The sequence below is a fragment of the Sinohyriopsis cumingii genome, chromosome 15, assembly GCF_028554795.1.
Source record: "Sinohyriopsis cumingii isolate HCF-2022 chromosome 15, ASM2855479v2, whole genome shotgun sequence".
Lineage (NCBI taxonomy): Eukaryota > Metazoa > Mollusca > Bivalvia > Unionida > Unionidae > Sinohyriopsis > Sinohyriopsis cumingii.
Window position 1 is genome coordinate 47,494,089 of NC_142975.1, and position 12,645 is coordinate 47,506,733.

Here is a 12,645-nt window from a genome sequence, read left to right on the forward strand (position 1 = left end):
TAATGTTTTGTGTAATGGTATCGTTTAGGTTGAAAAAGGTACAGTTACAAAAAAGAGAATAGCATGATCTTTGCATGCAACGGACACGTACAGTACACTTTGAATATTCTTCATGCATCATAACTCCGTGTAACACACACATACACACAAAATTATAGTACGGTACACATATTCTTAATTTTCATATATATATATATATGTAAAAACGCTTGCAAGCATCTTTCTGTGGGTTGGTGGTTGTAACGTCACCCTCTTAGTAAGAGGGGTGGTTATTTGGATTTGTCTGGCGTTATCTAGGGAATGACCTCCCTCTATTTTATTCTACCAATGCACTAGTAACTGTAAAATTGAAGATATAAATTGCATAACAACTCAACATCAAAAGATTTCCATGAAATTGAATAAACGATATATAATATGGATCCTAGTCATATCAAACACATTTGCACAAAACAAACAGTCAAAAATAAAAGATTACATGGACAGTTAAAATTTCGTACCTTAATGCAGCTTTCTTTCATAAATTGTGCATCCTAGCACTAAACCCAGCCACCTGGTCACCTTTTCTTGTTTAACGGGGAAAGCACTATTCTTTTTAGGCTTTCTCAGAGTAAAACTACTATCTCTCAGGAATTCTAAAACTAAAGAATTTTGACCAAAGTCGTCACTTTAAATTCACATTACTCCTAAAGTGTTACTCTGGCCAATCGTTAGCAGCGGTTCCTAAATTATCCCAAGACAATCATTTCTTTCGTCAGATTTTAGACAGCATATAATCTGTGAACTACGGTGCATATCAATTTCCTTTTGAAAAATGATAATTTGACATGGGTTCCTATCAAGTGTTTATGGTTGCTAGCCTTTCAAGTTTTAACACTGACATGGGGGGGGGGGAATGAAGAAAGGCCGAAGTGACCCTTCAGAGACTTTTCTGGTTTAAATGTGACAAGTTGATCAATGCAATCAACTTTAAGGTTCAATACAATTCAAAATTCGACACTTTACAGTGGTTCTTCTCAGACTTTTCTGGATTATTTCTCCACTGGATATACTGATCGCCATGTATAGCCTATCCAGTGGCGTCACTAGGGTTGGTGTCACCCAGTGCGATAATTCATGGTGTCACCCCCATGGACCTCCTTCTGTAACAGACCATACAACAATTGTATAGACAGTCTCTCTGATGGTGTCACCCGGTGCGGTCCGCACCCCTTGCACCCCCCCCCCCCCAGTGACGCCACTGAGCCTATCATGTGCTGAAAAATGGCGTTAAACCTACAACAACATGTACAGGAACTGATCGAACTCTTTCTTCTTATTCAAACATTTACAGCCTGCTATGGTTCAAAAGTACTTGTTTACTTTTATTTGGAAGACTCTCTTCATTAAGACACTGGCAGGGTTTAATCTTACATTTTTTAGCGACTTTGTTTAACTGGTCTCTACCTAGTCAGAAGTTTGCTAACGTACCGTTAACCTCATAAATACCTACCTACCTACCTACCTACCTACATATTTTTAAAGACTACTTTGATATCAGTAACTGTGAATCTCGTCTGTACATTTTTCATTCCCATAATATGACGAAGGGGAGGAGGAAGACTTGTAAGTTTGTCAGAGTGGGCTGTAGTAGTGGTGTGAATTTATTATTAGACAGAAATATCCCCACTCAATGCTTGCCAATATTTAGTAAAGAGGGGTTAAAGTTAAGTATGTGTTTTGAGTTGAATACAGCGTTCTCTCTTAATCAGCGCAAATTTACAACATTAAACTTGAATGTACCGTATATACTCACTTATAATTTGGCTCCAACTGCATAGACCCAGATCTCTCATCGCATAACGCACTTGTCAGTCTAAATCTATGCAGTTTATTTGTACTTGTCAGTAGAAGAAGCGACACAGATCCTGATGTGCCAGCGCATTGTGCGACGGTAGATCAGGATCGGTGTTATTGGAAGTGGAATCCAACTTATAAGCGGTTTTAGACAATATGTGAGAACTGATGAGCAGTTATATAAAGTTGGAAATGTTTATGGTGGATTACAAAAAAAGGTAGCAGTCGTCCCCAAAACGAGTCAATTACTAAGTGGAGAGAGTGCATTGACTTCGCTGGTGTCGTCGAAGTGTTGTTGTTGTTGTTGTTATAGGGTTTAACGCCATTTTTCAGCACAAGATAGGCTATACATGGCGGCCAGTATTAATGGTGGAGGAAGAACCCTGAAAAAACCTGGGAAGAACTACCGACCCACGAGAAGCTACCGGCAAGCTTTCTCACATATCCACATTGGCCGAGCCCAAGACTCGAACCCACGCAGACAGAGGTGAGATGGCAGTGATCCGTGACGGAGAGCGCTTTAGACCACTCGGCCCTTCGGGGCCCCTCGTCGAAGTGTATGCCCAAAGTAAAGTTAACTACTAAATGGAGAGAGTGTAATGATTTTGCTGGTGGTGGCCTAGTTTATATTCCAAAACGAGTAAAGAATGCAAGTGGAGAGAGTGTACTGACTTCGCTGGTGTCGGCCACGTTTTATGATACATTATTATAACTTAATTGTATCTTGTTTTAATCGCTGAGACGTGTTGGGACCCACCCCGTTTAAAAAAAAAAGAGATATATAGATAAGCTGGTGGAGCATTCCCCGTATTTCGGATGAGTCGGTGAATGGTTAACAATATCTGTAGTCATGTGCATGATATGCAAACTTAGTCTGGGCCAAATTCGAAACTGCAGTGTGCAACGTACCGGTAGTCACAAAACAATCCCAGCCGGTAAACATTTCACACGCATTCGGTAGAATGAATGAGCTTTTCTGAAGTGAATCAAGATAGTGTGCGAATCCAGGGTTTCAAGTAAATCGATATGTTAAGAGAACCCATAGATACAATGGATATGAAAGGTAAGAGGCACATCATGTATAAAGAAAAGACTGAACGTGTGCATTTCAAGTGGGTTGTTTGAATAATTAGCGCAAAATTTAAGCGCAGTTGCTCATTTATCAATGATTTTCATAGAATGAGAGTATACAGTCTAAGTGCATTATTTTGCAATTTAATAAAAATTTCAGGTACGCTTGTTCCGCATTTTAATTCTCAGTATTTGTTATACACTCTTCCATTATCTGGCAAGTCATTGATAAAATAATTCTCCTATCGGACGAGGAAATTGGCAGACAGTTCGCTGGAATTTCTTTTACGTCATAGAATCGGATCTTTTTTGACAGATGCCCTCAGCTAATTGGTCAAATAAATGCATCATCTGTTTACACGCTAATGTTCACCATGGTCGAAATCTACAGCAGATTGAACGTAACTGAGCGGTATTGTAGTTCATCCCAAAAATTGGACAACTGGTTTTGGCACCATTTAATTATTGTGAATGAAAACGCAGTTATTTATAATCTACATAAAGACTCATTGAATCAAAGTCAGCTTTAACCAGACTATTGCGTGACGGTGGGAGATTTCGTCCAAACGAGGAGTCTGGTAAAAAAATAAAAATAAACAAGCAATAAAAACGTCGTTGAAACGATGCAAAACGTCACTCTAAGTATGACTTGCTTATACTTTTCACTGACTACTTCAGTGATTATGTGTTTCATGTAATTTTAATTGAGTGATCGTTATACACCTTCTGCATCGGCGTCTGTGTAAAACTTATTTTTAATGTTGGCCTTTTAAGCTTAAAACATCATTTAATGGTTGGAATGATTGCATTATCTATATCTAAATAAGTTTTGAAGTAGCGATCAATGTTTTGTGTGTTTTTTTGTGTGTGGAAGGTTGTCCTGAAGCTCCTCTCGGCTACAGCGACCGTGGAAACAATTTACTATATACATCCTCATGTTGTGGAGATAGGACGAGAATCTGTTTGTTAGGTCGCCTCAAGTCACGGGCGACAATTCACAACGCGCCTTTATTACGTAGCTGGGGATCGCCCGCGGCTTGCAACGATGGGTTGAAAGAGGCTGAATTGAATTGAAACTTTGAAAGAAAATGGTTATTTTGGAGACAACAATAACTGAATGACCTTAAGTTTGAATATACCAGCTTTTTGGATGAGCAATCTTATGAATTTTGTATATGCTAAATTAGAGAAGTCTTATGAAGGCTAGGCCTGATTTTTCTTGAAAGGTAGTCTTTCAAAACAGTAGTCTTTCAAGCCAGGTTTTACAGTATATTTGGACAAGGCCAAAGATGCCAATCCTTTTGTGGTTTGTGGTTTAGATTTTTTTAAACGTAGCTTTAACAATTTTCCAGTCATATCGCTACTGCAGTGTGGCAGTTTAAAGTGACGTCTATCATTGGGGCAACATGCCACAGACATGTAGCATGATGTCCCACCCAGTCACATTATCCTGACACCAGGCCGATCAGTCCTAACACTAACCTCTTAATGCTGAGCGCCTAGCGAGACAGCTGTTAGTACGATTTTTAGAAGTCTTTGGTTTGACTTGGCTGGGTTTCGAACCCACGACCTCCCGTATCCGGGGCGGACGCTCTAACCACTAGGCAACCAGAGCGGTCGCCAATCCTTTTAACAAACATCTTGAATAAGTTCAATTGCTGCTGCTTTTTGCAGCTAGATTGAGACATCCAGTCTGTCTTATCTTATTGTTATTATGAGACATTCATTATCTTAATTGAATGTATTTTATAGTCCTAGCTTTGTTTGTTCATCATTCCATTGTCCGCAGTTTCGTGTTTAAGTCAGTGTTTTAGGCACCGTGGCTTTGTATTTCATTATCACGTTTCTATTGTGGTTTTTCTAAAATTGTATTTTCCTAGTTTGTGCTGGTACTAGCATGAATAATATTTTAAGACAACAATCGAAGTAGACACGTTCTTTTTGTATCTTGTGTAAAGTTGCTGTTTTAAATGAATACATGACAACTACCTGACTTACTGAAATATCGGGTTGGAAAAAAAAAATCTCTAAACGTTTGTGGTAAGAGCAAATCCTCAATGTCCTTACTTTACCTACAGCTTGATTATTGGTAAAATTCAACGTAGGCATTTTTGGACGAATTTATTTTACCTCTGCCTTTCCCACTCTTGCCTCCTCCACCCTTTAGCCCGTATAACACTAAAATGCCCAAGCTACTTCCCAACCAAAAGTACATGTTAGTGTGTAAGTGATTGTTTGCTTTATTGATTTATATGCATGTTACTATATATATATATATATATATATATATATATATATATATATATATATATATATATATATATATATAATTTGTTATGCACCCATTGCTTGCCGATTGGGGCGTCTTTATTTTAATCATGTCCGTCTGTCTTTCTTGCCACTAGGTCTGTATTTCTTGCCCCTAAATGCGTCAACTGATGTTACCTTGATGATAAGGTCTGGACTTAGAGTGCGGCTTACACAGAAAATTAATTGCCATTTGTAAGGAATTTTCCCTCATTTTGCCTTTACCTTCCTTTACATGTTTTTTTTCGTAACACCCAAGATTACTGGACACTATATAGTCACGATTGTGATGATATACCTGATGTGCCCTTAGTCCCTATACATAAATACATATACACAAGGTGAAGGCAAGAACATTTCATTATGTGACCTGTAGCGTTGACCGGAGTATAACTTTTGATCCAACCACAGTCAGACATATCCCATTCCGTCAAGGTCAAGGTTACACTAAGAGAGCCAATTCATCAGTGGCTTGTTTCCTTATTCAGGGTCATTGGCTTGTTTCCTTATTAAGGGTCAGTGGCTTGTTTCCTTATTAAAGGTCAGTGGCTTGTTTCCTTATTCAGGGTGTCAATTTCTATCCCCTACATATATTTGGATGATACTTTACCCCGGTCAACACATTCATACAGTCAAGTTCGTGACTCAAAGGTCATTGCGTTTTGTAGGGAAAAGGTTATGGGACGACTTATCCAGTTCCGTCTTTGGTATTTTGCTGACAATTCTTTTGGCTGAAAATTTCAAGAAGATATGTAAACAAAAGCCACTTGAGACAGATATGGGATATCAGTTAAGCTTGTTTGTACGAGACCGACACATGATGCAAGTTAAGTTTGTTTGTATCCATATATGGATGGCCTGATTCGACTTCCATGTTGCTATCGCAATTTGTCCAAATTGTTTTTTGATTTACATTGTTTTGACACTGATATCCATTTTGGCCTGCATTGGGAGGGGGGCATACGTGCTTTTCAAACACAAATCTAGTTATCTTTGATGACGAGGCCTTGTCTGCTTGTACACTTATCCACCTCCTTTTCAGTACATTTGGCTGCGGTTTGTTTGAGAAATAAGGGTAGTGTTACATATTAGGGATCAGTTCGCCAGAACCAAACAAAACTTCACTTTTAATCGGTTGGAGATTTTTTACGTATGGTTCATGAAAAAACTATTTTCTAATACTTGGAAACGTTTTCAGTGTTCTTGAGTTCATGACATTATCACTGACATGCTTATCTTACAGAAACATGGGGTGTACGGTGTTGGTTATCGACAACCAATAAGAGTTCATGTCTAAGACGGTTATTATTAATCTAAGAGACAGGTAGGGTTATGATTAGTCTAGCAGACAGGTAGATTTTTATGAATCTAGTAGACAGGTTGGGTTAATATGAATCTAATAGACAGGTAGGGTTAATATGAATCTAATAGGTAGGGTTATTATTAATCTAGTAGACGGGTTGTTTTTTTTTCTAATAGACAGGGTGGGTTGTTATTAATCTAATAGGTTGGGTTGTTATAAATCTAATAGACATGTTGAATTGTTATTAATCTATTTTACATGTTGGGTTGTTATTAATCCAGTAGAGAGGTTGGGTTATTATTAACCTAATGTACAGGTTAGATTATTATTAATCTAATAGAGACCGCTCCAGTGGCATACGTGGCTAGAGCGTCCGCCTCTGATGCGGGAGGTCGTGGATTCGAACCACGGCCGAGTCATACCAAATACATAAAAATGTTATATGCAGCTGCCTCGCTTGACGCTGAGCATCAAGAGGTTAGTGTTAGGACGGGTCGGCCTATGTCAGGATAATGTTGCTTGGTGGATAATGACGCTACATATCTGCGGCATGATGCCTCAGTGCTAGACATCACTGTAAACTGCCATATTGCAGACAACGTAGCGATATAACAGAAAAATTGTAAAAGCTATGTTAAAAGTCCAAATGGCAAACAATCTAATAGACAGTTGGGTTATTATTAATGTAAGAAACAGGTTGGTTATTATTGATCTAATAGACAGGGTTGATGTTTATTAATTTAATAGACAGATTGGGTTGTTATTAATCTAATAGGTTGGGTTGTTATTAATCTAATATACAGGTTGGGTTGTTATTAATCTAATAGGTTGGGTTGTTATTAATCTAATAGGTTGAGTTATTATTAACTTAATAGTTTGGGTTTTTATTAATCTAATAGACAGACTGGGTTGGTAGACAGGTTATGTTGGATTATTATTAATCTAATAGACCGGTTGGGTTATTATTAATGTAATAGTTTGGGTTATTATTAATCTAATATACAGGCTGAGCTGGTAGAGAGGCTATGTTTATATTATTGTTAATGTAATAGTTTGGGTTGTTATTAATCTGATAGGCAGGTTGGGTTATTATTAATCTGATAGGCAGGTTGGGTTGTTATTAATCTAATAGGCAGGTTGGGTTATTATTAATCTGATAGGCAGGTTGGGTTATTATTAATCTGATAGGCAGGTTGGGTTGTTATTAATCTGATAGGCAGGTTGGGTTGTTATTAATCTGATAGGCAGGTTGGGTTATTATTAATCTGATAGGCAGGTTGGGTTATTATTAATCTGATAGGCAGGTTGGGTTATTATTAATCTGATAGGCATGTTGGGTTGTTATTAATCTAAGATACAGGTTGGACTATTATTAATATAATAGACATGTTGGGTTGTTATTAAACTAATGGGCATGTTGGGTTGTTATTAATCTAAGATACAGGTTGGACTATTATTAATATAATAGACATGTTGGGTTGTTATTAATCTAATAGACAGGTTGGGCTATTATTAATCTAATAGACAGGTTGGGTTGTTATTAAACTAATAGACACACTGGGCTATTGTTAATTGAATAAACAGGTTGGGATGTTATTAATCTAATACACAGGTTGGGTTGTTATTAATCTAATACACAGGTTGGGTTGTTATTAATCTAATAGACACGCTGGGCTATTATTAATCTAATATACACGTTGGGTTGTTATTAATCTAATACACAGGTTGGGTATTAATGCAATGTAAACATTAAAATTAAATGTCTAAAATGTGATACCCTCCCCCGAAAAAAGCACTCTAGTCTTTTATAATCAATTATTGAAATTGGTAAAATTTAATGCTTAGATGTTTTGGATTTTCTGACCTTCCAATAGTTTATTTAATCGTCACACCACTGGTTGTTTTATATAGTTTACCCTTGTTTATACGTCCGTCCAATCAATTTTTGCATTTCGGTCATTTTTCAGGCACTTAATATGGTAGGTTGTTCGTGTTCCATGTACACATTACCACTCATTGCAATGGGGTGGGTATATTGATTGGGTTCTGTCAGCCCGTGTATGAACCTTGTATACAAGTCTGCACTAAAACTATTCAACCACGTCGGATGAAATTGTATTTGCATATTTGTAGATGACCTCCTTTTATTTTCAGATTTACCGGAAATTTTCAAGTTTTAAAAATAAAAAAGCTCATTGTATTGGACGTTTTGACTAATACTTTGTTACAGTGATTAAGCAAAAAGGTTTAGATTTGGACGAATGAAATTATATTGGCATATTTTGTCTTTATTTGTAGATGACCTCATTTGATATTCATACTTCTGTAGCAAAATATAAAATTGTTTGCTTAAGTTCTGGTTATTTTGGATTCGAGACTTTTTCATCTGTGGTGGTGGCAGTTATTTATTTTTCATTGACAAAGCTTACATATTATAAACAGATAATCATTCATATAATAATAAGTATTACCTGTGTTTTGGTACGATAATAAGTATTACCTGTGTTTTGGTATGATGCTTGTAATACCTGTGTATTGCTATGATACTTGTAATATCTGTGTATTGGTATAATACTTGTAATATCTGTGTATTGGTATCACCTGTGTATTGGTATGATACTTGTAATATCTGTGTATTGGTATCATATTTGTAATATCTGTGTATAGGTGTAATGATTGAGACTTTAGGAATTGCTGACGTAATACAATTGTCATGACGAGACTTCAAAATTCTAAACAAATTGTTTGTGGTAAGCTGTACATACCCATGTGTTTCTGAATTGAAAACATACATAATTTGGTGGTTATTTGTCCCCCCCCCCCCAACAAGCTTGTGCAATAACACATTCTAATACTTCTTACTCGATATTACTTACTTCAGCACCCTCACACCCAGACAATTTCCCAAGGGGTCATAGCGAAAATTCAGTTTAGCCTTAATATGTGTTTTCCACATCATGACTGGATGTTTAAGGTTTGAAACGGTGACTGTTCATATGTTCATATAATTTACAATTTTGTTTTTACATTTGACCTTCTCGTCCTCTCATGCATCCCAGGGGAGTGAGAATAATACCCCTGATGGAGATGGTTACCATGTATATATCGTATAACCCTTCATATAATGACTTCTCTCCAGGACAGAGACAAGAGTTGATAGGTCACAGTATGGCCATTTTTCATATTAGCATTGTCGGGCCGACTTGGTACTCTTGTTTAAATCGCATTGCTTGAATTAGCAAATACAATCTGGATTTATACGGACTGACATGCATACACTTAACTGATTGTAATAATATATCTATTGTATGGATGTTAAGATATAAAATATAAAAAATACCAATGTAATATTAAACGGACAGACAGATGTGAAGGCCACCTGCGAGCAAAACTTGGAGAGGAACTTCTTTCCTTTGGAGTAAAGTTTGAGTTATGTTAATATACATGAATATAAATTGTTTACGAAAAATATACAGCCCTTTACCTTAAAATGTCTCAGCATAATACGGTCACTGATTCAAGACGGATATTATCATGAATGACTTTATACTGATTTGATTTATATTTTTCAGTGTAATGTACCCCGGTATAAGGTAACTGAGCTATATCACGATGCATTTTAATGGATTTCCAGCATTATATTGTATCGTGGTACATTTAGATGGATTCACATTTTTATAGCGTCGTACCAGTTCATATATATCCCTTAAATTTCAGTGGTTCTGTGGCAGTCTGATGAATAATATTATGGCTAATACATGATGTTAAGAACTGAAGCATACGCTTTTAACCAGTAACGTCAGCGTGTCCAGAAATATCCTTCAGTTTGACATTCCAGTGGTAATCAGCATTGAAATAGTTAATCCCTGATTTGTGACAAATCTCCAGTGATTGTCCGATGCCATCCTGAAAACTGGAAGCTCAACAACACTAGAACCTCTTCCAGCTTGTGCCTGGTCACTGTTAATTATTCTTAAATATGCCATCAGCTAATTTCGGTTTCAGTTACCTTACTCAGTGATGCATTTTGAAACGAACGCAAAGAAAAATAAGTGTTTAGATCCGTATATCTTGCAAGAGTATTTCAGTTTGCTTACACTTTTTAACAGGTATGACTTAAATTTTAATTTTCTTTAAAAAAAAGAAGAAGCATATATCTAAAATATTTAGACTAGTTTTTGTCCTCTTGTACTTAATTCACTGCCATACGTGTAGATGTTTCAAGGCTATCACTGGTGGCAGAGCGGATGTGCAGAACTGTACCAATTTGTTACAATTGTAAATGTATGGATTCAAATTTGCAAACAATTATTCAGCGTTAAAGCAGGCACCTTCAGATTAGCCAGTCACTTACAGAAAAACGAGGGGTCCCTTAGTGGCCGAGTGGTCTAAGGCGCTATTCGTAACGAATCACTGCCATCTCACCTCTGCCTGCGTGGGTTCGAGTCTTGGGCTCGGCCAGTGTGGATATGTGAGAAAGCTTGCCGGTAGCTTCTCGTGGGTCGGTAGTTCTTTCCGGGGTTTTCCCGGGTTCTTACACCACCATTAATACTGGCCACCATGTATGGCCTATCTTGTGCTAAAAAATGGCGTTAAACCCCATAACAACAACAACAGAAAAACAAAGGTTATTTGGAACACAGTAGCATGGTGTTTTTTTTGTTGCTTATAAGGTGAAAAATTATTTTTCTCACCGTCAATTGTTTATTGGGAATGGCTGTACCAAATTAAATTCACTTAATACCGTACAAGCAGGAAAATCAAATGAAGTAAAATTTTAGTTGTTGGTTTGTTTTGTTGGTATTTTAACCCAACATAAAATGCTATTAAAGGAGTGAGGAAAGCACCTTTAATTAGTCTGAACTACATGTATACAAAATACTGTCCCTAATGGGAGTGGCCATACCTTTTTTCGTCAGATTTCATGTATGTGTTGATTTAGTCCAAACTCATGTCATGATATCTTTACTATGCCATGAACGTCAAGCATTCAAGCATTCAGCTATTGTTCTGTTTTCTTTAGAAGGTTCTAATACAGCAGTTATTATTGGGAAGAAGACAGGTACATGTATAATGTTATATTACTTTACAGTATAGTTGCACTTGTTGTCCTGTCTTTTCCTTTGAAAATCACCTTTGGATTTCTTTTGTCTCAAACAGTACCACTGCCCCCCCCCCCCCCCGTCATGTACCGACAATACACAAAGCAGTAAAACTGCTATATGTCCTTGTTGATAATTAAATCCAACTGCAACCAACATAGATCCTGATCTGCGGTTGTGTAATGCATCAGTAGATCAGAGTCTATGCATTTTGTTCAACCGATTACTTCTAACCAATTGCACTGACCCAGATCTGCTGACACATTATGCAACAGCAGATCTGAGTCCATGGAGTTCGCAGTCCGATTCGACCCATAAAGGAGTATATAGTGTAGGTTAATGACAAATGCAGCTCAACAGGTAACTTGCAGTTAATGAGGTGCATAGTTCCAATGTCTGTTGTCAGACAAAGCAATAAGGGCGAAGGTTCTATCTGCTACTATATTATCCATGTTTTTGTTTTGTTTTTAAAGCATCAGGATTATTGTGATGCCCTTCATTCATTTTTCTATCTGTTCATCTATTTCACCTCTGGACAGAATTTCACATAACATTTGAGCTATGTTGCCCCTTTGGTAACAATCACAAAGAATGGTGTAATCCTTGGCTGCCACCCATGGGGTTACTATGAGGGTTCAGAGTTCAGATGTAGACATTGTATTACTTTGGAAGTTTCAAATATATCAGCATTGCAGGAAGGTACCTTATATAATTGATGGATTTTGCATCATCACCTCTTATATCCCCCCTCCCCGTTCATTCCACACCACCCTGACCAATATTCACATGACTCGTAGTCTTTAGAATGACAGTAGGATTCTGTTTAATGTTTGTGAAAACTTTTATTTACACATGCATGATTTTTATCCCCATAATTTTTTTGTCTATGAAAATGATGAGGGGACTGTATTGTCATGTCACTATGTATGTTTACTCTCAAACAAATAAAGTTTTCATTTATAAATATTACAAAACTAAGCAAATTAATTGACACTTGTTGCCCCCTTTTTACTTTCATAAATACCT

The 12,645-nt window shown here is 37.0% G+C and overlaps 1 protein-coding gene across 7 annotated transcripts in view; it reads left to right on the top strand.

Moving 5' to 3' along the window:
- The window catches only part of LOC149781745 (kazrin-like), a 196,186-nt gene that overhangs the window by 115,583 nt on the left and 67,958 nt on the right, over window positions 1-12,645 (top strand). The window lies entirely within an intron of this gene.